This window comes from Physeter macrocephalus, unplaced genomic scaffold (genome assembly GCF_002837175.3).
Source record: "Physeter macrocephalus isolate SW-GA unplaced genomic scaffold, ASM283717v5 random_1595, whole genome shotgun sequence".
NCBI classification, from domain to species: domain Eukaryota; kingdom Metazoa; phylum Chordata; class Mammalia; order Artiodactyla; family Physeteridae; genus Physeter; species Physeter macrocephalus.
The window spans coordinates 1-25,000 of record NW_021146829.1 but is presented as its reverse complement, the minus strand read 5'-3'; the positions used below and the strand labels follow the sequence as shown (position 1 = coordinate 25,000).

General features: G+C 47.8%; 1 long non-coding RNA gene across 3 annotated transcripts; it reads left to right on the top strand.

The window, feature by feature from the left end:
* Positions 1–11: 11 nt before the first annotated feature.
* LOC114485521 (uncharacterized) lies at positions 12–16,543 on the top strand. 3 transcript variants are annotated; one of them, XR_003678930.2, is made up of 3 exons: positions 12–833; positions 6,551–6,634; positions 12,138–16,543. It is a non-coding gene; the product is annotated as an uncharacterized lncRNA (long non-coding RNA). The 3 variants fall into 3 exon arrangements; XR_003678931.2 differs by lacking the exon at positions 12–833 and adding an exon at positions 1,914–2,179; XR_003678929.2 differs by lacking the exon at positions 12–833 and having other exon boundaries at positions 2,188–6,634.
* The last annotated feature ends 8,457 nt before the right edge of the window (positions 16,544–25,000 follow it).

Sequence of the window (25,000 nt, the reverse complement as noted above, 5' to 3'; positions counted from 1 at the left end):
TTACTACATGGGTTGCACCTGGAAGAAGGTCCTCACCCTGGGTAGACGTGCTCTGTACCATGTCTTACAGGAGTTTGAGGGGATATGTCACTGTGGCCTGGGTGGGCAAGGAAGCTTCTTAGAGTCATAGGTGAGCTTCAGGGAGCAGAGGGTGAAGAGATGGAAAGAGGAGGGTGGAGTTGCAAACAGAAGGAGCTAAGAGAGCAAGACTGCAAGGGTATCAAGTCCCACAGAGAGTCCCACGGCGGCTCGGCAGAGGGGTCAGGCTGAAGTAGCGGCAAGTAGACCAAGGGAGCTGGAAAGACTGCAGCCAAAGGTGGGACCCTGAATCCAAGGCCGAGGAGCTCAGACTCCAGCTGCTCTCCGTGGGGAATCGATAAAAGATTTTGAGCGGGGCTGGCGGCGGCGGGGTGGCGGTCAGACAGGGCTAAGCATGGAGGAGTAAAGGGAAGGCAGGCTGGAGGAGGAGAGGCCACCAAGGAGAAGGGCGGGTGCTGCTAGCCAGGAGCCACCGGGGCATAAGTTATGTCAGGAAAGGATGGGACGTCCACAGAGTCCAGATGCTGGTTTAAAGTTGCTTCTTGACTTTTAGGGACTCTATACCTATTTGTGCATTTTTGTTTTAAAGCTCCTTTTCTTCATTTTGATACTTGCTATTTTTCTTCCCAGGAAGAAATACTTGATACAATTTGGGGGTTGTGAAGGCCTTCTCCCTGGGTCCTTTAGTTCCAGCCTCTGTTTTCATGTAGAGAAAGTGACTCCCCCTGCTGTCCCCTGCCAGCCCCTGGTCCCATCTCCAGAAGCAGCACTTCCAACTGTTTTCAGTTTTCCTGGTAGTTATCTGCAAGTCTCTCAATAATGTTCTTCACATACTGGACTTAGAACCCCAGAACCCTTGGGTTATTGTTGTTGTTGCTGTTGTTTTAATTAACCTCTCACCCGAGCATGACAAACCCACTTCCGGCAAGGCCCTGATGAGGCACGGCATCTCTAGTAACCACGGCACGGGGACAGGACTGCTCCATATTTCCTGATTGCAAATACCCTGGTTAGGGCTCAGCCAAAGCCACTCCTAAGTCCTGCCCAGCACCCTTGGCCCATGTGGGGTGGCTCTTCCTGAGACATGGCCGTGAAGGGCAAGGCAGGGCACAGCTGTGACCCAGGATCCCTGGCTAAAGGGAAAGCAGGCTGCAGAAAGTCCCCCCATGGGCGCAGAAAGTTCCACCTCAGCCTTTGCATCTAGGGCCTGAGGGCCAGGGGCTGGGACTAGACCATAAGCATCACATCGGGAGGCAGAAATCAGGAAGGCAGAAAGCTGCTTTCATCTTTACACAAGCAGTAGTAATTGTGAACGCAAAGTGGAATAGAGATGTGTGACCAACCCAAAATTAAATACTCAGAAAACTGTGCTACATTCCAACATAGTGGTTTCCTCCTGGCCATTAGATGTCTTCAAAGCACCCATTTTGACCCATCTGAGCAAATCTTGAAGACCACAATACATTCTAAGGAAATTTGGATTCTATAAACGTAAAATAATCCCATCAAGATGACGGGATGTCTCCAAAGAATAAAGAAAAGCCTGGGGGCTAGAACCAGCCTCCAAGTTGTATGTCAATTCATCAGTCACCTTGTTTGAATTTTCGAGACACTTCTTTCTTTCCTGGACCTACAGAATCCGTGGGCCCCTTGGAGGCCAGGGCAGGAGGGGTGGTTCTTCACTTCATTCCCATGTGGACAGATTTGAGGTTTCCCAGGACAAGCCGGGAGAGCCATCAGTGATTGTTGCCTCTTGCTGGGCTGTGGGATGAGTAAGAAACACGAAGCTGGTCCTCCCAGAGAGAGGAGGACAGGGTCTGATACCATCACGGGGTGGGGGGGGGCGGGTGACGAGCTCAAAATCAGGGTGGCGCCTGGCGAGAGAGGGGTCATGTTTCTCCAAGAGGTAGGGTGTTTTCCCAACTGGAAAATTAGTTTGGAAACTGCTCGCAGAATGACACCTTATCTTGGAAGCAGACCCTGCTGACCCGGGCTCCGCCACCCTTGGGATCAGAGAGGATCTCAGAGCAGCCCTGGCGTGACACTAGGAGGCCACGGAGGCTCCTCGCCACCTAGAGGGCCTGACGGGAAAGGGCAGAGGGGGCCAGCAGCTGACTTCAAAGGAAAAGCATGGAGAAAGGTAGACGGGGCAGCCTCACAGGGGACCTCATCCTTCCCTTGCACAAAACCATGTGCAAACTACCTTTGGTACTGGACCACCCAGATGTGAGATGGGTAAGGCAGTGCCTTACCTGGCAGCATTTCATGATGTGACATATCTGTTCTCCATCGCAAACCTCCCCTATGCAGCGGCTCATGACTGGAATCCTTCCATCATTAGAATACCTGGGAGCATAGTTCACAAAGCTGTTATCATTCCTGTCTCCTTAGTGTGAGTGAGTTTCAGACTCCTTCCAGAGAACTGCCTTTAGAAAGAGAGGGGAGAGGGGGAGTGCTGTCAGTGCACTGGCTCCACTGAGGGGATGGGAGGGGCTGCCCTGCAGAAGCAGAGGCCAGAACAGGGACCCACTTAGAGTACCCGATCAACATTTGCTCCCTCCTTCTAGTAATCCAAGGCAAACAGCCCTGCTCAGAACTGACAGAGAATGGGCAGGGAGGTTGGCAAATGAATCAATTCTATCACAGCCAAGAACCAAGCTGGGTCTGTGCCCCACTGCTTCTGAGAGCCAAATTCAGAGAGACCGACTTGGGGCAAGATGGTACAATAGTGTCGTGTACCATAGTCTCCTCATCATTTTTTGTGACAATGTGGGTCCCATAGGATTTCCGCAGCACTTAGTTCTGCAGGTCTAGGAGTGAGGTCCCCAGAGAAGAGCTCCATTCCCCACGGCAGATTCAGGGAGCGACTGCGCACCTGTGTTCCCCGCCGCCTGCCCACCGCTAGCAGCTCTGCACGGCCGCATTGGCCCGTTTCCCTGCCCGCACTGATCTCTTTTCCTTTTGACACCACTCTCCCCCTTTCCTCCTGGTTCCCGCCTTCCCTTTATCTTCCTTCCCCCCGCATCACAGTTGTGTAGCTCCCACTTCTGCATTCCCTGCCCCTTCCTCAAGAGCCTGACTTGCCTCACTTCTCGCCTTCCAGCAACCCACTTCTCACTCAACCAGACTCAAAGCCCTCCTGGTTTACTCAGCAGAGTGGCCTCAGCTGTCATTGGCAAAGTGGGATCCTCAAGGTTTTTCCTAGAATGCCCCAACCTGTTTCTTATTCTAAAGTCCTAAAAACATTGGCCTCTTTACCTCAGCCTCAGGGACTTGGAGAGAAAGGTAGAAGGACACTTCAGGTGCCACAGCCGTGAGACTCAGCTGCAACGGCTGCTTCGGCCAAGGAAAAGCCACGTGGGGGCCCCCCAGGTGGGCCCTGCAGCAACACCTCATTAGTGATGGGCGCTGCTTCCTTCCGGAATCCTCTTGACCCTGGGCCTGAACGGCGGTCCCTGTTCTTGTGGGACTTCTGAAAAGGCACAATTTGAAAGTCCCACATCGGCCTAGACTTTGGGCATCCTGGAACTGGGGATCCTCACATACATCCTAAATACTGGAAGGGTCTGATGGGGAGGGGAAGAATCCCTCGTACTCAGAGATGCCATCCGAGCTAAGGAAACAGGCCTGCTAGGGCAACAGGACAGAAGGCTCAGAGTCTATCCTTTTTGCCCTCCCGAAGACTCGAAACTACACCTGCCTGGTCCGTTACAGCTGGGGGCCCAGGATAAACGCGATGAGCCCCCAGGCTGAGCATAAGCAAGGACAAGAGTTGGCCTGCGGTCCGTCCATGTGGACCTGTGGGCAGGAGCTGCCCACACGCTTAGTCGGGGCATCGAGAGCTCTGCCCACCAAGCCGCCCGTGGCTGAGGGCTTGCAGCCGAGATGGAAGCTGCTCTTCACCCGTCTGGTCTCCCTCTGTCTCATGTGTGCAGGGAGATGCCACGGATCTGTTTTTATCAAATACACAATTAAAAAGTCACACTATTAGGAAACTCTGGAGTGTGAACATACGGGCTTCTCCCAAGACTTAGAATTTTTCAAAGCTGCTCTGAGAATGTTTGGGAGTCACGACTCCCCCGTGCAACAGAGGGAAGAGCTGGAGGATAAAAAGCAAGCATGCCGACTTTCAACCTAAAAGAGCAGCCACTAGGGTTTGGAGATTCTGGAGCAGAGAGCCCCACATTTCTCAGCCCCCCTTTTTTTGGAACACGCAATCCCAGGCTTGGAAAATGCCATTTTGCTGCGTGTTGGCAAGAAATCCTGCAGCTGAAACACTTCTCTCCAAATGTCGAGCATCTTTATTTATCCAAATCTCTCCACAGTGTTTGTTTAAAGGGGAGTGCTAGAGAGTAAACTAAATTTTACAATGAGCATATGGATGGCTGTAACTGCTGGGGTTTTTTTTTTTTTTATTTGCTAACTGGCTATATATAACATTGTGTTTCTATTTTATAGATTTCACACCCTGAAGGCTGCTAATTTTTGCATGCATATGATTTTCACATGAATGGATGAAAATACTAAAATACTCTTCCCTCTGGGTTGTCTAATTGCCCGACCCTACTCAGAGCAGTGGTGGATGGGGGTGTGGGGAAACCAGCTTCCCTAGAAGCCCAGTCGTCCTCCGCTCATGAACTGGCACAGTTGTCTTTCAGACCCATCGATGCTGGAACTGGTGTCGGAAAGAACCTTATCTGCTCCCCGGTGTTCTTCATACCGATCCATTTTGCCAATCTTCTCTTTGAGAATTTTAAATAATGGAAAAGACATCTGCCTCTGAATTAGCTGGTAATGGGGAACACAGATTGCAGGGAAGGCTGAAATGTACAGCTCCTCGAGGAAAACAAGTACTTTGGTTTAGCCGTTGGTTTCAACTTCCTCTCCCACCAAACCATCAACCTCATTTTTCACTCCGTCCCCGCTCTGGCCCCAAGCGCCCCCTAGTGGAGATGCGAAGGCGCCAGGAAATGGCCTGTAGTTTGGGCCGCAGGATCCTTTCCCTACTTGACAGATAGAAGAGCTAAGGCCCAAAGAAGGGAACAGCTTCCCAGGGTCACACAGGAAGGCAGTGGCAAGGCTGAGACTCCCCAGTCGCTCAGAACATATCCCACTGCTGTTTTTCTCTGCCCTCCCCCGTAGGATTTCACAGTTCTGTCCGAGTTTCACAGTAGCTGTCAGTTTCCTTCTATTTCTATCTTTTTCATCACTCCATAGACAGGTATGAGGTGTGCAGAAGGCCATGGCTGGGTATCATGGGAGAGTCAGAGAAATCGGAGAGCATCGTCGCTGTCTGCAAGGCACTTCCAAACTAGTTAAGGATGTTCAAGAGTTCCACAGGATGGGGAGGATGGGGGAGGTGCTGATGGTGAGCCCTAGCACGACAGAGGAGGCTCAGGGGTGCCTCCCCCTTGGAGGAGGAGGGATCAGAGCCTGGAGAGATAGGGAGGGTCCACATGGTAGAGGGGGCTTCGTGGTTAGAAGGCACGGTATTGTCCTGGTTAGCGGGAACCCTCAGAGCAGACGTCTCAGCCCTTGCTTCTCAGTGCTTGGAGTTTGAGAGTGTTGACAGGCATGGCAGGCATGCAGTGTGCAGTGGAGCACCAGCTCTGGGGTGAGACCCATGTGGGTTCCTGTCCCAGCTCCGCGTCAGCTGGCTAGCCTTGACAAGTCACTTAGCCTCTGGGAACCCCACTTAAGAACTGGACACCCAGCAGGGTCTTGGACTCAGAAGAGGCTCTTGCCAGGCTGTGGTTTCCCTTTCCTGCTCCTTGTAATGAAGCAGAAATGCACCAGGCCCCAGTTCTAGGCACAGGGAGCAAAGCCAAGTCCTGCTCCAATGAAGCAAACATTCAACTGGGAGGAGGTGACAAATACACACATGTCAGGTGTTGGTGATGGCTATGAAGAAAAATAAAGCAGAGAAAAGGGATGGGGTGGAAAAATCCTGTTCACATACAATGAACAGAAAGTCCTTTCCAAGGAGACAGTAGAGCCAGAGACATGACAGCAGGCAGAGAGTGAGCCATGGAAATGTCCAGGGACCAGCATTCTGGGCAGAGGAAACAGCAGTGCAAAGGCCCTGGGGTAGAAAAGGGCCTGGGAGGGAGTGAAAGAAGGGGTTGCTGTACGAGGGCAGAGAGGTAACAAGAGGCCAGGTCTTCGGGGCCTTGCAGGCCACGGCAAGGGGTTGGCTTTTACTCCGATGGGAAGCCGCTGGAGGGGTCTGAGCAGAGGCCTGGCAGACTGTGACCATGACAGCTATTTTTAGTCGCCAGTATTTTTCCGGCGTCAATGGGCTCAGTGTGTCTAACAGACTCAGAGGTTGGTTGAACCCGAGTCCAGCTCACCCTCCACGCCGGCCCTGTTGGTCTCTCCCACCCCCCCCCCCGAGTCCTCCCAGGGAGGCACTCCAAACCCTCACCCTGGCAGGTGGAGCCAGCGACACCACGCCTACTTCCTCCTTGCTCTCAGAGCCCCTGTCACCAACAGACCCCTTTGTCCCTTGCAGAATTCCAGCTTCCCGTGACTGAACCTGACATCAACAACAGGCTGGAGTCCTTGTGCCTCAGTATGACCGAGCACGCCCTGGGAGGTGAGTGCATCCTCCCCGCATGGCACTGCACACCTGGGAGAACCCACAGCCACGTGCCATCCTCCACAGCTTGGGAGAGAGGGAAGGGCACAGGCCGAGGCAGCAGGGGACAGGGAGGGAGAGGGAGAGTGGCTGCAGGGTGCTGTCAGACCCTTGTCAAGCCACACTGTACACAGTGGCCCCCAGCGCCCTGCTCCTCCTCCTTCTCTGGGAGGTGACTCGGGGCCCCAGAGACGGAGGCTGCCCTCTTTCCCCAGAGGCTCCACCCCCCAGGGCACACTGGAGTCCCAGCCCCGCAGCTGTCCTAGCCCAATGCGGGCGCTGGAGGAGCCAGGAACACAAGATGTGGCTTTTAGTGGAAACATTCCCCCACAGCACTGGATTCCTTCCTTCTCGGCACTAGATCCCCCAGTCCGGTCCAAGCGTATCCCAACTTGCTCTAAAAATAGAATTTCTGAAACCAAAATCCCTCCTTGTTTTTACATCTCCCTGTTCCAATGGCTTCCATGACGCCCAGAGCCCCAAGCAGTCCGAGGCGTCCTTCGCAGTGTGACAGGGACGGTCTAGTTGGATGCGCCAGTGGTGTGCAGGGCTGCAGCCCCTGGAGGAGCTCCCAGAAGCAGCTGGGTCGTCCCACTGTGTGTTTGGTCTGCAGCCCTGCATCGTCACAACAGCCCTGAGAGGCCTTCAGTGCCCTCCTCGTACTAAACGGGTGCCTTCCTCTGGCCTGGACTCACTGCCAGCCCTGGGGATGTTTGGCAGGCAGAGGAGAGACGTCCGCCCCTTCCTGCCAACCTCCAGGGAGGCTGTGAGTCATGGAGATTGAGACAGGCCTCCTGTGACCCTTCCCGACAGCCCTGTCCGGTCTGGACGTGCTCACCCACCGCAGAGCCGGAGACGGGTACACGGAGAGGCACAATTTGTGCTAGCCCAGCAGCAGCAGAAAGAAAGGCTGTCATAAGCCACTGCTCCAGAGAGCTTTGTCCTCCTGACCAGGGATGTTTAGATTTTCAGTCTCTACAAACACAGTCTTATCCTGAAACCAAATAGGACAAAGGTAAATGCTCTGTGTGGAGCAGAGTACAGGCCGGGACTGCACCCACCTGACCTCACCCATGCGAGGTTCTCCACAGCCTGGAGAAAGCCTCCGCTCAGTACCAGAAGAGAGCTAGCTGAAGGCGTCCCAGGGCTGCTGAGCAGACAGACGGTGGGGTGCACAGCTCCCTCCGTGACCCCCCGCTGGGGTTCTGGGGAACCCCATTTGCAAACACCACTCTCTCCCTTGGCCATTCAGTTCAGATCTTAGAAGCTTTGCAGCACCACTGGTTCACTCCTGGTACCTCTGCGTGGGGTGTCACCAGCTCCTCTTCTCCAGGTAACCGAGGAGATTGGGTCAGCACCCCGACAGCCCCTGAGGAGTAATGGGAAACAACCCAAAGGTCCATCAGCAGATGAATATGGATGGACAAGATGCACTATAGCCACACAGTAGAATGTCATTCAGCCTTGAAAAGGAATGAAGTACTGTTACATGGCTGATCTGTGAAAGGATTATGCTAATGGGTGAAAAAGCCAGACACAAAACGCCACACCGTGTATGATTCCCTTAATGTGACATGTCCAGAATAGGCAAACCTACAGAGACAGAAGGCAGATCAGTGGCTGCCAGGGTTTGGAGAGTGGCTGCTAATGGGCACCGGACTTCTTTTGGGGGTGACAAAATATTCTGGAATTAGATGGTGGTGATGGCTGCGCAACTCTTGTGAATATGCTCAAAACCACCGAACGGTACACTTTAAAAGGGTGAAATTTGTAGCGTGCAAATTATATCTCAATTGTGTCCTAAACGGAAGGCCTCCGGACCTGAGCCTTCAGGCCAAGCTCAGCCCCCTGGAGGCAGCCCAGGTGCCCTCCCACCTGACACCTGACAGGCGCTGGCTTGCAGGGCGACTCCACTCAGTCCTGCATTGCCTGTGAGGGTCAGCCAGGAGGACTGACCTCCGCCCCCCCCCGGGCTTGACAGATCTCAGGTAACTGGTGTGTTGGAAGCTCTTATCAATCTGCTAAGTACTAACATCATCATCATCATTAATAGCAGTAATGCCAAGTACTCTTTATTAAAGGGAAGTCTTCATTGAAAGACTTCATTTTTAGCCTGTTCTTCTATTTTTACAGGAAACATCTGTGAACTGTTTTTTTTTTTTTTTTGCTAATGTTTTCATCTTGTTAATCTCCTAAGCCTTTTTATTGCTGTGTTTTTTCTCAATAATCCTCTCTGTTGGGAAGCCTCATACGCAGTTTCCTGAGCAAGGAATGCAAATTAGGTTCAGGGTGGCCCAGTTGGGTGCGGTGGCAGCGGTGCGCCCTCCCACTGTGACAGCACCTTTCTGCTGGCTGACCCCTGCCAGGTGCCAACAGAGATGACTCTTCTGGAAACAGAATTTCTGCTAGTGAGTGAAGTTATCTTACACGAGGACGAATGACTAGGGAGAGGAAAGCAGAGTAGTAAAAGATGTTCCTCTGCTTGCATCTCAAGAAAAGAGGGGGAGAGGTGTCCAAGTTCTTAGGACACCACATCCCAGGATGGCCATTCTAGTGGGGCTGCTCCCCGGGCCCCAAGCCTTGGGGCCCATCCTTTTGTGCTGGCATCTCTGCTCTTTCCGTCTCCTCCAGTAACTGCTGCCCTCTCGGTGTTGGTCTAAGCTACTTTTCCCTAGCCTTCCCTATCCATCTCTTTTTTTCTCTCCCCAGGCCCCTCCGACAGAACCGGTGAGGAAGCCCAGGGGGTGGGTTGCCTCTGCCATCTTGGTTTGTGAGTCTTTATTTAAGGCTTTCATCTGGCTCTGCTGGGCTTGCTCCTGACCGGTGGCCCCAGGTGTTCAGGGAGACTCAGTACCAGCAGAATGAGTCTGCGAGTCTCCGCCCGGCAGAATGGCGTCCCCAGTGTATCAAACCATAAAGAGGAATGCACGGTCCATCCTTGGATGTTCTGGGGTTTGTGCTTCACCTGATCCCGTTGCAATTCCTTCTCACCTTCTCTCCTCACTTCTTCTTGGGACTTAAATCTCCACTTATAGCCAATATAAGTGCAAATCGGGAAAAGGCTCCACTTTCTCAAGACATTATTCTGCCTTTCATTTGAAATTTGCCATAATAATTATAAAACCTATGATGGTTGCATGTGAATGGTGCCCCTTTGAGTTGTGCAGTGCACGACCTGCACAACTGTAAATGGTGAGTCTGGACTTAACCTACTGGTCATTTCCCTGCAGGTGAATACCGACTATCACCCTTGGAGGATGAGGTATAGGGTGAGAATTCTGTGAAAATGCAACTTGGGGCTGGGTTAGTTGAGATATTCTTGTTTTCAGCTCCTCACTTCAACAACTATGAAAGGTTGACATTAATGAATGGACGAGTGAGGCCCAGCAAGGCCCAGCACTGCACTTCTACAGACGAGGGAGTGGCCTCTGCACCTTCACCCCACCCACACATGTGTGTGTGCACACATACACACACTCACTGTTCTCCCACAGCCAGTTACCACTGCCGAGCCACCACTCAAGAGGCTAAGGTTGACATGCGTGGAAGGCAGGGAGAGGCGATTCGTTCACATCTGGGGACCTCTAGGATTGATCATCTGAAACAACAGATGCTCTCAGGGGCCATTTGCTTCCCTTCCTTAAAATCTCTAAAAAAATCATGTAGAACTTTACACACATACACACACACACACACACTCACACACACTCACACACACTCACACACACACACGAGTACAAGTAAAACTGGGAAAATCTGTAAGATGGGTAGATTACATCAATGTCACTATCTTGGTGGTAATACTATACTATACTTTTGCAAAATGTTACCTTAGGGGCAAACTCAGAAACAGGGTGCTATTTCTTATGTGGACCGACAGTGATCTCATTAAAAATCTGAATGAAAGAAACATTTTTCCTCCAAGTCCCTGCTGGCAAGATGCCAGCCTGGCACCACCCATGAGGCAGCCAGGAGACCCCTGCAGTGGGCTCAGTGCTCCTCTGTATCACTTAGGTCCTCCAGCTTTTCCTGGAACAGTCCGCCACGCCCCTCTCACACCTGAGCTCTGCCCACTGCATCTAGACGCACCTCTGCTAGACGGGCCTTGTGATGCGGAGGCTTAGACCAAGACACATCTACTGACATGTGGACATCCGCGAAACCAGGGAGGCATCCTGCATCCCATCCTGGCCTTCATTTAGCGGTCACTGAACATAGTCATTTCTACCTCCTATGACTAATCCATGCCTCTCTCTGCTCACTGGAGAAACTCTAGCATGGACCATTGTAGGGGCCTCTTAACTGGTCCTCCTGCTACCAGCCATGCCAGAGAAACCATTCTGAAGTCAAATCTGGTTACTCTACCACCTATAGATCCCCAATTACCTACGTCCAAGCTCCTGTTAATAGTACACAAGACCCTTATGGTCTGATTCTGGGGACTCTCCCACAGTCCCGTGTGAAAAGGGGTTGGGCAGGCATCGGCTCCCTCTGTGGTCTGGCTCACTCACGGCATCTCCTCTCTGACAGGCATGTCCCCCACTTTCTCTATAGCCTGGTTTCACCGATTGTCCATAACACCGACATGGCATATGCTGGGTGGCCTCAGCACTCTTCCATGTCCACTGGATCTTTCAGTTCCAGGTGCCCCCCAAAAATCTCACCCTGGTGTCTCTGCCCCCGATCAGATTCTTGAGACAGAGAATCTGGATCAGTTTGGATCAGCTGCATCCCCCTGGTGCGCTCAGCTGTGATCAGGGATCACAGTCACTGCCACTCATCCCTGGCCTTTCAGCAGGGACTCGGGGGGAAAGGGAGATGCTCCCAAAGAAAGGGACATGAGCTGGACAGGTCCACCTGCATGTGTATTGCAAAACCTAGCTGGCTCTCTGCCGTATCTCCTGCCACTCCTCCTGTCCATCCTAAACCTCCAACCCGCCCCCCAGGCCCACCATTTGATGAGTAGGCATCACGCCTGTACATGAGCTGTATGCCCTCCCCACCCTAATACTCTCCTGCCTCCTCTTTTCTTCTCCTACCAGACCATCTACAAAGTCATTTTCTTTCTCTGTGAAACCATCCTTGACTTCCAAGGGCAACCTAAACACTCCTTCCCCCGTGTTCCTGCTGTGCCTGGTACATACTCCATTACAGCAACTATCCCTCATATGTCATTGTCAGTTTACGTGTCTGTGCCCTGTCTAAGATATATATATACTTGGACTAAGTGTGAGGATTAGGTCTTTTCCTCTTGGTTTCCAGGCTCAGTATGGCTCCTGGCAAATATAGCTATGTTGAGTGGGTGGGTATGTGAAGAATGAGTGAATGGATGGATGGATGAATTTAACCCTTATCTGTCCTCAGAGACTGGGAGGTCCAACATGCATGATGCTGGAATCGGTGGGCATGAATGGAATTGCTTTGCTCACCTGTGCCCATTGTGTCCTCCTTTCTCTCCCAGACGGGGTTGACCGGACCTCCACAATCTAGAGCTGAAGATGAGAGTGACCGCGCTGGCCGTGAAATCGACTGCTGCGGGTCCAGTGTTAGCGATCTTCGGGGTTGCACGGGATCCTCCAAGATACTTTGCAGCCTTTTTTTTTCCCCTGGTCCCTCTCCCATTTTGATTTTGTGAGAGCGTAGGTCGTCCTTGTAAACATATCAGTAGACCTGGGATTGGTTATTTTGTCATTTGTTTCTGTCGTGGGATGGCTTGGTGTGGGGCATGGGGAGGGATCTCTAAGGGAAACATAGGACTGGGAGTAGGTGGAGGGAATGCAAGTGGCTTCTTGGATGGAAATGAGGGGGGGAAAAAAAGAGGGTACCGCTTGGAAAGAGATGAGAGACTTGGGAGGGAGGCAGAAGCCCCAGCCCTTGGGAGCCTTCTTAGAAGCCTGCCTTCAGAGTCAGGCCCCAGGAGGAAGGCACGGATGCCTGCGACCAAAGCACAACAGCGGCTCGCTCTTTTATGTCTCCCCTGATTGGATTCCCTGAGGCCCCTGCTTGAAATCCAGCCGCAGAAGAAGTCCACATGGCAACGGGGGCAGGAAGGGAGAAATTCCCTCCAACAAAATTTCAGATAAACTTTGATTTGTGTATTGTTTACATAACAATTTTAAAGGGTACATAATGTGTAAAGAGTTGGGATAGAACTTTTCTTCATACTATGGTTTTTGTAAAGGATTTGTTGCTATGGATTCATTTTTTTCCTCTATTTTTATAATAGCAGCAGGGTTGTCTTTTTAAATGGCTGCCAAGCTCTGCTTCTCGGGAAGACGGAGCGGTCACGTAGGCCTGAGTTGTGTCTCCCACCTGTGGATGGGAGAAGTGTGTAGGTGGAGTTGAGGATGTGGCTGGAGTGGGCGGAGCGCTGGGAAGGGCGCCACCATGTGATCGGTTATGGGATTGCGCGCAGTCACCTAGAGAGTCTAAAGGAATCCTGCGGCCCTCTCTACGCTGGATTTGCTTCTCACGCGGAGAACCTCTTTCTCCCCACCCTACCATGGGGTGTCATCCTATCCTATCACTCCTGGCCTCGCTACACACACACACACACACACACACACACACACACACACACACACACACACACACACACACACGTGGGTACAAGTTTCACTGGAGGAGAAAAGGCAAGGATGGATATTTTTCCCGAGCAAGAGGCCTTAATACCCAGATAGTAAGCTCAAAAGGCCGCTTTTGGGGGGTTGCTCGTAAGAACCCCAGCCTGGGGGCTGCAGCCCCTTGGCTTGCTCACCGCTGAGGAAGAGAAGGAGAAGAGCAACGTCCGGCAACAGTGTATAAACGGTCAGTCAGCAAGTGGCAGAGAGAGCTGCGGGGAGACGTCCCAGGTGGGCAGTGGAAGAAGATGTGGGAAACGTCGACTTCATGATGGAAATGATGATTCTATCACGTACGTCAGGGATTTGCTGTGTTGTCGGCTGATTTATCCGCCCACACGGAAGGGAGACAAAACTACTACTTACATGGTGAGAGATTAACAAACTACGCTACCAAAAAGTAATAGCTCTATTTCTTAAGGGCAAGAAAGACTACGTTTGGAATTTGATGCAATGGAGGGTATTAGAGGAAATCCAAGAGGAGCTGTGCTCTGCGCTGGAAAATTGGGTTGTGTAAATGATGGTGTGACAGCTCAGCCAGAGGCGAGATCAGGGAGATGGTAGGAGGTCTGTTTATTGAATGGGTGTCTGGTACCATTTTTGGGGTTTGTTTTTTAGCAAAGTCAGAGTCGAAATTAAAGAGATCAGACCATGAAAATCACTGCGTTTGCTTGGGGTTATTTTTTAAAATAATGAAGTAAATACAATTTAAAAGGCCTTAATGAAATCCAAACAGCTTTCTTCTACCTTCAAGATTGAAAATGTACACCCAACACAGCCTTGGATGTTGTGAAGCTTGCAAAGTCTTCTTAAGGTCTAAAATGTGGGAACATCTTAACCACAGAGAGCCTTTAGCAAGCAAAGAACACTTGAATCCACAACATCCTGCACTGCATTTTTTTTTAAAAAGGGGGGCTCTCCATGGGTGACTATGTTCTAAAGATGCAAATTCATTTGCAGAAAGAGGCAGCATTTTTTAGTTGATATTTTTTAACCAAGTGCCATTAACATTCATCCTCCACTCCCCTTTTCTAAGCAAGCTTAGGGTTACTGGGGGAATGTATTGGGATGGACGATCATGTGTGAGCCGGGAAGGACAAGTCAAAGATGTTGAAGGCCAAAGGCAAGACCAGAGGGTTTGCGAAGGTGTTTTTTGGATGCCAAGAACGTTAATGGAAGAAAAAAACAATGGTATAACACATCTTGTGGAGAAATTAAAAAGCATTCAGATCTGCTGCAAAACATATATATCCATAAACACTCGGGTTGTTCAGAAAACAGATTGTGAACACAATCACATTAGCATGAATCCTTTAAAAGGAAGAAGACCTTAAAGTATGTGCAAATCTGAATTTCTATTTATTCCTTCACTGAATATAGAAACAATGGTTATCTGATTATTAGAGATATTATTTTGGATATGTTACTTATTAACTTGCTATGGCTGGTAACCATGATAAAGTCTGTTATTAATAACAACATAATTCTTTTTTTAAAAGAAAAGCTTATTTTTCATTGACTGTGTATAGATTTATCTACTTAGTTGTGTTTTGCTCTTAGTGTTTTAATTTTTTTTTAAGTTGAGTGTTCTGATAAATTTTAGGAGACTGTCCTCACCTTGTTTTGAGTCCTGTGTTGACTGCAGGTATACAGCTCAATCTAAAAATCCTAAGGCAAAAGAACTTTATTTATAAAAAATAAAAAAACAAACAAACAGTTGCATGCATATAAGGCTGTGAAGTCGGATATTTAGTAATAAAGCGGCAGTGCCTTTTTTTGTATTTACCCATTGACCCCCAAATGCAACTGTTTTATATTAAGTAAATAGTAAACATTAAAAATCTCAGAGTAAAATCTATTTCACTACATGGGTTTTCTTTCTCCCCTTGTTCTGATTTAAGCAGTGTGTATTTGACATCTCTACACTGTCCCAGGGACAGTGGTGTTCTACGATATTGTTATCATGTATGATGTTTTATTGGTGCTTTTTTTTCATAGTGGTTTCTTACCAGAAACAGTAGGAAGACACACATGAACTGTGTACAAGAAATGAAACATTGCTGCTGATATGTTTTGTTTTGTTTTCCACATGCTTTTTGAGTTTCACTTTTTAAACCAAGGGCCAGCAAGCAAAATAGTTGCCCTGAAGAGGGCGGCTGTTTGCACCAAGCTCTCCAATGCTGTGTATTGACGGTCCCTTTTTGGTACTCAGGATTGGAGCTAGAGCTGGGCCCCCTCTCCCATTCATTTGAAGAGACACTGAGGGAAACAAGGTTTTCTTTTGAGGTGTCGTTGGCTGCCTTTTACGGAATGGGAGCCTTCTCCGGGTGTTCTGTTCTTCTGCCCCTCTTGTAGCTACTGCCAGTGCAAGGTTTGTAGATGCACGTTCCCCCTCTGGAACCGGGATCTCCCTGAGAGCCTGGGCTGGGGGCTGAGCTGGGTTGAATGCATAGGCGCACAACCAGAAGGGCAGCGAGGGGAGAAAGCAGCCCCCATCTCGGTGGCCCTCTGGGGATGTCTTGGGCAGGTGGCCCCAGCTTGGGTGCAGGGAAGCAGCCTAATCAAGGCGTTCACGTGCGCCTGTTACAAGAAGGCCCTGGGGAAGGATAATTTGCACATGGGGCTGTGATAACACTAATGTTGATTTTTTGTTTTACAAGTCATCAGAGATGTTTGCAAAGTGAGTTTTATTTTTTTGTAATTCCTTTATCTTTACTTAAAGGTGAATGTGTATTCCTCTGGGAGGAATAGGAAGAAAACAGGAATGTTAATAATGTCAAACAGAAGACTTCCTCCCTTATTAATATATAACCCTCATGTATTTATGCCTAATGTAAGCTGACTTTTAAAAAGCTTTCTTTTGTTGCATGCCCCGTGCAGGCATCCCTATTGTACATGCATGCCTTTCGTCCTGTTTTCCTGTATAAAGTTAGTGAACAAAGAACTATTTTTGCCTAGTTCATGTTGCCAAGCAATGCATATTTTTAAAATTTGTCATATATGGAAATAGCATGTTTGTTACATGTAAAAGCTTTACTGATATACAGATATACTAATGTTTGAAGAAGCTGTTCTTTGCAAGTGTACAGTTTTCAAATGTTACCAGTGAAACACCCTTGTGGTTTAAACTTGCTACAATGTATTTATTACTCATTTCCTCCCATGTAACTAAGAATCATGGCTATATTTCATATCAACGTTATATTGAAAGTGAAGGGAAATGATTAATACAAGGTTTTGTAACACTGGTGTGTGTCTTTTTTCATTTTTGTCAGTATGATCGATTAGAAAACAAGAACTGAATCTTAGAAATAAACCAGCCAGGAAGAATAAGCCTGACATCCCTGTAAACTGCTCCCCCCTGACCATTCTATGAAAACTGTGTCTTCCAACCATGAGCTACTTTTTTTTAACAAAAAGGTAGGGAGAGAGGTGTAAAATTTTATGCAGCTTGATCTGTGCCCAGAGTAACCAATAAATGTATCACCTGACTTAGGGGCATGTTTCTAAATAAAAACTCTAACCTTGCAGGTGGTACTGTTTATAGCTTGCTCTCCACCCTCAGTGCCTTTGAAATCATATTTTACCCCTTAACCACAGCATAAACAGTAGCCTCCTTGGAGCCTTGGGGTTTTCAATACACATGGCTTGAATCTTATTTTAATACTTCTAATTCCAGTAAGATATATAATATACATTAATATAAATTCTAAATAATGTGTCAGTTAAGCATATGGTTGGAGAGACAAACCTGGGTTTGAATTTGGCTCCAGCATTCTCTGGCTGTGTGATCTTGAGCAAGTTACTTAACCTCTCTGAGCCTTGGGTTTGGTTTGGGTTTTGGCCTATGACACTCAAGGTTTGTGTAGTTAAAACTGTGGTCCAAAAAAAAAAAAAAAAAAGAAAGAAAGAAAGGTAAAGACAAAATAAAACATAGGATACAGAGGTTATTACTACCAAAACCTAACAACCTGAGATTTCTCTGAGGCAACCACAGCTTAACATTGTGACAGTGACCATCCGGTGACTGCCTTTCCGCCAGGCTCAAGCTGCTCAAGAGACTGGCAAAATCCAAAATGATCCCTGGAAAAGTGAAGAAATGCCTCGTAAGCTGAGACATTAAATGAAATTCCTCCTACAGTTAAATTCCCATAACCCAAATGAGCTCTATCTCAGTATTCTGTGAGGTGGGGATAGTGTACAAGAGAAAAGTTGAGCCTCACTTTTGAAATGTGTGGAATGAGGGGAGATAAGAGAGTTGTGAGATTAGAGGGACCATAAAGGGCTCAGCACGGTGCCCAAAACAGGGTTAGTTAGCAATTTTTATCAGTAGAGCTGTAGCTCTTTGTCAGCCATCTTTGTAATGGAATGTTCAATCCTAGAGAAAAGGTTACTCCTGTAGTAAAGTTTTCAGGACTCCCCCTAGCAGCCCCTCCCAAAAAGAGATTTAATTGCATTTATTGAAGGGGGATGAATATCTATATAGCGTACTGGCTTGGAAGAGGCTGCAATGGGTTTGAGCCAGGAATCCAGAAGGAGCACAGATGGGTACAATCAACTCATACTCTCCAAGCTAATGAGAATGGCAGCCCAGGGGAACAGAAAAAGGGACCAAACTCCTGTGAAAGTACCTTGGTTTTGTCCCTTGAACAGTCACTACATCTATATGTAGCCCTGACTCCTGATCAACCCAAGACCTATTGTCCCCAACGGCTGAGGGGAGGGCCTGGGGGTATCGAAAATCTCATCCATAACCAGAACCTAATCCTCTAGAAAGATGACCAGTCAGGGTGGATCTCCCCCTGCCCCACCCGAAGCACAGTGTGTCAGCCCACACTTTGTCCAGGCCCCTTTTCCCAGTGAGCTGTGCTAGCACATCAAACTCAGGCACTGATCTCACAGATGCGGCTCCACAGGCTTCTACAAGCACTCTCATTTTCTATCTTCCATCCACACATCACAAAACTTGAAAACTACCCCTTCCCTGGGCATTTCAGCCTCTGGATGCTTAACTGTAGCTCTAGGATGGCCTAGCTCACTCGGTGCTTCTCAAACCACCTGTGAATTTTAGTTGTAGGGGGTGGCTGTTTATTTCCAACCCACATAGTCTAATTCTTTTTTAAAATACAAGAAAAATAAAAGAAAAAAAATCACAATCCCCCAATCTCATGCTAGATTCAAAAGACAAAATTATTTTGTCAAATTGCTAAAAAGTAGTCCTGTTCTGGCTCCCTAAGCTCTGGGATCAGCCTGCAAAATCAGACTGAGAGATTTGCCCTCAGGATGAGCCGGTGGAAATCCTGACGCCAACGTCTCCCTCCCCTGGGCTAACAATGCCTGCAATACAGCAGAGGAGTAACCATCACATCACATCTGAGAGATGCATAGACATTGGCTCAAGGACAGGAAGTGCTGGGACTTCCCTGGTGGTCCAGTGGTTAAGACTTTGCCTTCCAATGCCCGGGGTGCAGGTTCGATCTCTGGTTGGGGAACTACGATCCCACATGGCTCACGGCCAAAAAACCAAAACATAAAACAGAAGCAATATTGTAACAAATTCAAGAGAAGACTTTTTAAATGGCCCACGTCAAAAAAAAAAATCTTTTAAAAAAGTGACAAGTGCTTTGTTCACTGGGCATTTCTAAGAGCTAAAAACGCAATCCTTGAGAAAGGGGACATGTCAGCAGGGAAGGAAGAGGAGGGTCCAGAAGGTAATGGGACCGGTGGTGGGAGGTTAGAGCCCAAACCTAAAAGGCTTGGAAATGGGTCACGTGATAGAGCACCGTTTCCATGGTAACTTTGAGCAGTGATCTTCAAGCTCCTCTCAGTTTCTGGCCCAGTGTCTTGAGACTGGAGGGTGGCCCCTCTGTGTGTGTGTGGAGGGGGGGTCTGCCCACGCATTTGGGACACAGGTACATAAAGTAGGAAATGCGGGTGCCTGGGAAGTTGCAAACTTTGGCAAACGTCAGCACGACATCTCAGTTATGACCAAGGGGCTCCACTGGAGCGAGTGATCTTTCCCTGTCCTCCCGGGTGTCAGCCCACCAGCCTTGCCCAAGGGGCCCTTGTGCTCAGACAGTGACTTCTCTGTGATATGAACCTGGCCATTTGATGACTGAGAATTTCCTCCAAGGAATATTTTTCATTCTTCAGTGGTTTCTACTTCAACTTTTAAAACCCACGGAGAAATATTTTGGCAACGTTATAAAGCTCAGACTTTATAAAAAGACAGCTTTGTGTTGACATTTGACTCAGAACGCATGTTTTTAAATAGTGTGTTCCACAGTTTTTTGAGGTTTTATGTTTTTAAGTCCAATCCAGGAGAAACAAAATCGGAGCTTTGGTGAGTGAAATGGTCCCACCAGAGCTATTGGAACTCAAGACAGCTGAAAGGTTCCAGTTAAACCTCCCTGTGGGGACCACAGCCAGGACTGGGTGTCCCTGTTTGTGCCAACATCCTTGGGAGATAGTTCCAGTTTTCCATGCCATAAAATTCTAACAGGCTTGGAGTGAAGTCAGATGAACCTACAAAACCCCAAGATCAAATCTGTCCAATTGGACCTCTCCACTTTGCTTTCTGTTAAGTTTATCCCAGATCTGTTCACTGGGAAAAAGCTAAACATGGATTTCCAGTATCTCTACCTGACTGAGTCCCTTTTGGCATTGGCCTGTAACTGTGTTACTCATCCAAGATGGAATATGTCCAAAGACAGCAAATTGTGGATGAGAGAAATAAAATGCATACATGACATCATTTCCCTCCCTCTGTTACCAAATGCGCATATCCAACCCGGGGCGGAGAAAACACACCCTACGTGCTTTCTCCTGTTCTGTGCTTTGGGGTCTAGATGGCTTCATCTCCTAACAGAGTCCACTTTGCTCTCCTAAGACACAGAACCCAAGCCCTCATTCACCTGCAGTCACTGCATTTATCCAGAGGTGCTTCCAAAGTGTTCAGTTCCAACCCATCTCCCAGAAAAGGCTTCAGGAAACAGACCCCAGCTTTGCTGTCTTCCTCCTACAACAGGATCTCCTGGGGACCAGGTGCTGACCAGTTGCATGTCTGGAAACAGAGGATACTTTGCAGGGGACAAGCACCAAGGTCCTTCTGGACCCAGTAGGTAAAGTCCAGTGACAGTGAGCCATCTGTCCTGTGCCACCCAGAGAAAACCTGAGATGCCCCATCAGGCCCCCTGGGGGGGTCTTTTTAGTCTCTTAGCCTGAATGATATGAGCCCAGCGGTCAGGGTGTCCACGAGGGGGCAGCAGCGGAATAAGGGTTGCTGCTCTCTTCCCAGCGGACGGAAGTCAAACACCCACCAAGCGTCCCAGCTTCCTCTGAAGAGAGGAAGCAACCCCGATGAAAAGTCGTTCTTGGAGAGAGCCTGGGAGCATTCCAGATCTGGAGGCAAGAGAGAGCTTGTGAATCTGAGGAACAGAAATAAGTAAACAGACGACTGGAACAGAGCATGGGGAGTGGTGGGTTTAGGGGCCGGAGACTAGCTGGAGCCAGTGGCAGAGTCATAAAGGGCCTTGTTAACCGTGGTGAAAAGTGCAGACTCCACCTTAACTACCGAAGCTGCCCTTGCCTGCCAGCAATATGATCAGATATGAGGTTTTTGGTTTTGTAGAACAAAGAACCTAAGTGAAAAGCCTCCCTCCTGCCCCAGGCACTCAGCACACCCCACCCCCAGGCATTCAGAGTTAGTTTCTTCCGTAGCCACCAAGAGATATTTTATACATTTACAAACACTGATATATTTTCTCTCTTTTTACACACAAAAGAGCACAATGCGCACAGTGTTTGTCATTGTGTGCTATTTTTTCTTTTTTTCGCTTAGATCAGTTTTGGAAACCACTCTCCATCATTGCCTCATACTTTCTGAGGACTGCTCCCAGCTCGACTCTCTGGGCTACTGGGATTTCACCAGTCCTGTGCTGATGGGCACTCATGCTGCCTTCATTCTTTCTGTTACAGGCAGTGCTATGATGAAATACATTGTACATGGGTCGTTTCACATATGTACAAGTGTTCCCACAAGTGGGAAAGTGGAATTGCTAGATTAAAGGGTATTATATCAGCGTTCTCCAGAGAAACACCAGTCAGATAGATAGATGATAGAGAGATAGAAGATAGATAGATGGATGGATGGATGGATGGATGGATGGATGGATGGATAGATAGATAGATACATAGATACAGGGGACTTATTGTAAGCAGTTACTCATTTGTAGGGGCTGGTAAGTCTGAAATCTATACGGAAGGCCAGAAGACTGGAAACTCAGGCAGGAACTGATGCTTCAGTCTTGAGGCAGAATTTCTCCTCCTAGAAACTCCAGTTTTTGCTCTTAAGACATTTAACTGATTGCATGAGGCCCACCTACATCATCAAGGGCACTCTCCTTTACTTGATGTCACCTGACTATAGGTGCTCTTAACCACATCTACAAAATACCTTCACAGCAACACCTAGATTAGTGTTTGACTAAATAACTGGTACTAGAGCCTTGCCAAGCTGATAACCATCACATTTATCATTTGTCATTTGGCTAACTTTTCCCAAGTGGTCTTCCATAGATTTATACATCTGGCAGCAATGGATGACAGTGCTTTATTTCTTACCCTCTCAGCAATTCCTGTGTCACCAACTTAAAAAATATTCTCCAGTCTAATAGGTGAAAAATAATATATGTCCTTTTCATTTGCATTTCACTTAGTTGAGTGAGGGTGAGCATATTTTTATATGCTTAATAGTCATTCGTAATTTCCTTTGAACTGTCTGTCCATATATTTGCCCATTTTCTATCAGGTTGTTGGTCTTTTTCTAATAATTGGTAGAAGCTCTTTTTATATTGTGGAAATCACCTTTGGTCTGTGATATGAGTTAAAATATTTTTCCCAGTTTGTGTTTTGATTTTGCCTATAGTGATTGTTTCCAATGAGAATTTTTTTTAATGTAGTTGAATTTCTTGATCCTTTCTTTTTTGGCTTCTGTATTTTGAATCTTATTTTAAAAGGCCCTTTTTGCTTTGAGATATACTATGTTTTCCTCTAGTACTTTTATGGATTCACTTTTTTACATTTATATCTTTGAACCATTCCTTGTGTAAAGTATGAGGTATGGATCCAATTTTACTTCTTTGCCAAGATGGCTACCCAGTTGTGCCTATGCTGTTTATTGAATAATCTATCTTTCCTCCACTGATCTGAAATGTCACTTTTGTAATATACCAACTTCCTCTGTGTATATAGGTCTATTTCTAGACTTACTTTTTTTCTTTCCATTGATAAGTTTGTCTATTCATCTACCAGCACCCCCACTGTTTTCATTATTACAACTTAAAAATTTGCTTTAATATCTCATAGGGAGGTTTATATATTAGAAAGATCACTCTGACTACATTCCGGGAAATGGATTTGAGGAGAAGGCAGAGTGACGCTGGGGAGACCCACCAGGGGCTACTGCATTATTCAGACAACACACAAGCTTGAGTGAGTGGCGGGAGGGATAGGGAGAACTGGATGGATCTATGAGATTCTTAGCGGGCAGCAGCATCATGGTTAATGACGGACTGGATGTGGGGATTGAAAGAGAAATTGAAGAGTCCAGAATCCTCCCCAGTTTCTGACTGGGGCAGCTGGGGAGTCGAGGTTCCATTCACCACTGAAGGAGTGAGCTACAGGTAAGGGCAGCAGATGGAATTTGTTATATTACTGGACCTACCTCATCATTCAAGAAAAGTCACCTGGGAGAAATAATAACTAGCTGGTTGTTATGCAGAGACAATTGTGCTAAGCCAGTTAGGTTGGTATTAGATTATCCCCACACTGCAGCTGAGGAAACTGATGCTCAGAGATGTCAAGCAACTTGTCCGAGGTCACGGAACTGTTATGGGGAAGAGCGGGGCAGGGGTTCAAGTCCAGGTCTGTCTACTCTCAAATCCTGCTAGGAGGGGACCATGGCTGGCTGTCAGGCTCCGCGAGATCTCCCCATATGAGCACTTGCCCTTAGGAGACTGCGGTGAATCTCCAGGCCTTTTCCTTACAACATCTGTCACAGCCTGAGACACAGGCCACAGGTATAGGCAGGAGAATTCTATAAAATGACTGCCTCAAACATGGGTTAAAATATGGCCCCTGCTGGAGGACGAGGAGCCTTCAGGGCTGTGGTTCTCAGCCTGGAACTCACACAGATCACGTAGGGAGCTTCACCAGCTGCTTATGCTTGTCTCACCTCCAGAGACTCTGACTTAGTCTGGGGCGTGACCCAGGGGCGGGGATTTTAAGCTCCCAGGTAATTCTAACGTGCAGCCAAGGGTGAGACCCACCCATTAAAGGGACCGGCTTCTCCTCTTTTACCGAAGTGGTCTGTGACCGTGCTTCTGCCTCTTTAGTAGATGAGGGTAAAAGGCAGCTGTCTCCATTCACTCATTAGAGAACTAAGCACCTGACCCATCACAGTCCTTGGGCGCCCTACCTATGGGAATCCTGTAGGCGCAGCAGAGTAAGCAGTGGGGTTTCAGCAGGCTCAGAGCCACTTCCCAAATTTCTCCCCTCGACTAACTTGCAGTTGTGCTTGCAATGCCTACCACAAAGACTCAATTTTGGAAATGACTTGTACTTTAATTAGGTTAATCCATGTTGTTTCTTGGGATATATAACACATTAGCCGAAGGATCCATCAGCCAGAATTCATGCATCTGATTATCCACGTATCTGTCAGCATAAGTTAGATTATGCTGCAGTAACAGACACCCCCAAAATGTCAGTGGCTTAAAACCACAAAGACTTGTTTCTCACTGAGCAGTACGTCCATCCCAGCTCAGCTGGGGCCTCTGCTCCACACAGCTCACTCTGGAACTGAGGCTTGCACGACTGCCACCACCTGGAGCGCTGATGTTTGCCACGGCAGAGGAAAAGAAGGATGAGGCTTCCACCAGAAGTAACGCTGCAGCTCATACTTCATCTGCCAAAGCTAGTCACCTGGCCACATCTGACTTCAAGGGAGCTGAGATGCACCATCCTACCCTGCACCCAGGTGGGTAAGGTCCTGTGGTCCCTCTCTGACCAATTCCCAACTGTTGGGGAATTTTATTTTTTTATTGAAGTATAGTTGATGTACAATATTATGTAAGTTACGGGTGTACAACATAGTAATTCACAATTTTTAAAGATTATACTCCATTTATAGGTATTATACAATATTGGCTAAATTCCCTGTGTTGTACAATATACCCTTTCCTCTCCCCACTGGTAACTACTAGTTGGTTTTTTATATCTGTGAGTTTGTTTCTTGTTTGTTATATTCACTAGTTGGTTGTAGTTTTTAGATTCCACATATAAGTGATATCACACAGTGTCTTTCTCTGACTTATTTCACTTGGTGTAATACCCTCCAAATTCATCTATGTTGTTGCAAACGGCAAAATTTCATTCTTTTTATGGCTGAGTAGTATTCCATTGTGTGTGTATACATATATATACGCCACATCTTCTTTATCCATTTATCTGTCAATGGACACCTAGGTTGCTTCCCTGTCTTGACAATTATAAATAATGCTGCTATGAACATCAGGGTGCGTGTATCTTTTTGAATTATTGTTTTTGTTTTTGTTTTATTTTTTGGACCTATACCTAGGAGTGGAATTGCTGGATCATATGGCAACTCTATTTTTAGGTTTTTTAAAATAAATTTATTTATTTA